General features: G+C 29.5%; 1 long non-coding RNA gene across 1 annotated transcript; it reads right to left on the bottom strand.

The window, feature by feature from the left end:
• Nucleotides 1-822: 822 nt before the first annotated feature.
• On the bottom strand, nt 823-1,945 carry LOC145584345 (uncharacterized). Its single transcript, XR_014100349.1, has 3 exons — nt 1,755-1,945; nt 1,227-1,423; nt 823-1,075 (listed from the first exon to the last, which is right to left on the bottom strand). It is a non-coding gene; the product is annotated as an uncharacterized LOC145584345 (long non-coding RNA).
• Nucleotides 1,946-2,823: the final 878 nt, after the last annotated feature.

Below are 2,823 nucleotides of genomic sequence, written 5' to 3' on the forward strand. Positions count from 1 at the left end.
AGGATAACATCTACTTTCTCGAGCTTCATAACAGTGACAAAATTTGAACTCAAAAGAAAGAATTCAAAAGTAGCAAGAATAGACGAAAATTTGAACAACATTTCATTTTTCCCCTTACTTGTTCTAATGAATGACTAATATTACTAAACTTATCAAATTTCTATGTTAAAACTATGAATGGTAAAATAAAAAACGATTTAAACACACTAGTTTAATCGTTTCCAAGATCCTAGTTGTTATCATAATAAGACGAAACACGAGATTTCTAGACCCATTTCAAGCAACAAGAAAATGGTCTAATTATTAAAAAACAAACAAGTCATCGAAGTCACCCAACATTGGGGGCTACAATATTCGAAAACATAAAATGGGGGCTCAAAAGCCCGAAGTATAGCCAAACTATTCCAGTTCGATGATCTCTTCAAGAATTTCCTAAAACTAACTAGTTTTGTGGAAATCTTGAAATCACAGTTTTATAAGTGAATAATAATAACTATCCACTACTACAAAAATTGGCGAAGTGACCCGTCCAAATAAGCCTTAGAGTCCACAAGTGGACGGGTCTCTAGCTTAGAGGTTTGTTTGATAAACAGACCGCCTCACACAAGGGGGTCTGTATATAAGGACGAAGAGAGCCGTTTACTGATAGTAGGTCTGTTATGTTAGTTATGAAATTGACAATTTGGAAGAAAAAGAGACTCGTTATTTGAGATATGGGGTCTGTTTAGTTGTATCAAACTGACCTATCATGTCAAATGACGGGTCTCTTTGTTCTCTATTATATTAAAAAAAATATATAAATTATATGTGGTTGCATTTGAATTTTTTTTATTTTTATATTTTATACAAATTGGCGGAAATTGAAATCGTAAATTAGAATTCAAGATTATAAGAAGTAGCACTAAGAACAATCAAAATTTATTAAATACAACAAAATAGACCACCATAAAATCCTGATAGAAGAGCAATTTAAATTTACTAAAATTTACAATGACTCCGTAGTCCGTATAAATCCATAAACTTGAGTGCTCCATTTCTATCACAAGAGACTTTTGTGTGATAAAATCAAGCAAATCTGACAAAATAAAAATAAAATAATGAATCATCATAATATTGATAATACACATAAAATTTTTGATAACATACTAATTTAAACAAAAAAAATAATAAGAGATGAAATTAGATTGAAATACATATTAAAAAACAAAAGATGAGAAATAATGCACCTTAAACCAAAGGATCTCATGCCATCATCGTCGTTAATCGTAGATGTGACCTACTAGTTTCATCATCTTCGTTGTTGTGGCGCATTTCATATTATTCTAAAGAAAATTGGTCTCACAAGCCCACAAGGCCGCAATGATACTAAGAAAATTATTGTGACAAATTTCATCATCTTTGTTGATGTGTTTTATAGATGTATCTGCTGCCACAAGCCCACAATGATATAAATTAAAAGCGTTTATTTTTAAAGCTAATTAAATCTAGATAATCGATTTCTCACCACTATAATTTACAGATCTATATTTTAAACAAGTTAATCAATTATTAATGAAAAAAATAAGAATAACTTAAGGTAACCAGACATCATCTAACAAAATTGCTCTTCAAATCTAAAGGCCCAATACAAAAATTTACTATAAACTACAAAAAATGAATTTAGCAAGAAAAAGAATATTAATTTGAGTTTAAAATTACAAATTGATTAAAAAATTGAAAATAAATTAACATTTGTGAAATTGAAGAAGAAATACCTTGATTTTATGGCGAAAATGGTGAAGATGATGAAAAGTTTGAATTTTTTAGGTGACTTGGGAATTAAGATCTAGCATCAATAAATGAGTTAAAAGATAATAAAGTTTTGAAGGGAGAAGATCTGTGGGGTGTGGGCGGAGGAAACGAAGTCCGAATTAAAAGGGTTAGTAAATAAAGATGTAAAGTTGAACTTAAGAGACCCGTTGAGTCTATTAAAGGGTCTGTTATTTTTCCCACTTTTTATTCTCATTTGAGCAGTGGACCCTACTACACGTTAAAGACCAGTGATGTTTTTTAACAGGTCTGTTATCTCTTATACTTTTATTCTCTAACCAAAGAGGTCGGGTCTAGTGCATATAAGAGAGCCGTTATTACTAATATTAGATCTCCTACATCAAACAAACCTGTTGTTTAGATTACGGGTCTTTAATTAGTGGTATTTTTTCCAAATTTTGTAGTAGTGATCGGTTTTTTTTTTTTTTTTTTTTTTTTTTTTTTTTTTTATCATTGATAAAACCAAATTTTGCAACTTATGCATGAAAAAAAATGAGTCGCAAGAACAAATTCATACTATTATAAAAGTTCAAAATTTCATTTATAATTTTAATGCATAAATTGTTGTTCTAAACGCTTCAATTTACATTAAAATTAACAAGTATAGTCTATGTGAGCAAAAAAGAGAAATAAAGTTCAAGCACAAAGTCAAAATTAGAATGAACAAAAAAAACACATATTTGCTTGACATGCTCATACAGGATCATTACTTTACAATTTCACATAAAATTTGTTGCAATATATTTCTTAAAACAACAACAAACAAACAAATTCATGAAAACAAGTCGAATAAAAAACCTAACTTCAAGTTAGGATTCTTCATTCGATTTATTCATTTTATTGACCAAGATCAAAGTTTGGTAAAATAAAAGGAGCAAGATTTACTTTCCTTAGCTTTAAAACGACATCCAAAATGGAAAGAGATCAAAATTAGAGAAAGAGGAGAAGAAGAGAGTGAGTTGCAAATCGCGCTTCTCCAAATCTTTTTACTAATTCAATGTTGCACGCAACTCA

Source organism: Chenopodium album, chromosome 2 (assembly GCF_948465745.1).
Source record: "Chenopodium album chromosome 2, dcCheAlbu1.1, whole genome shotgun sequence".
In the NCBI taxonomy this organism is placed as follows: domain Eukaryota; kingdom Viridiplantae; phylum Streptophyta; class Magnoliopsida; order Caryophyllales; family Amaranthaceae; genus Chenopodium; species Chenopodium album.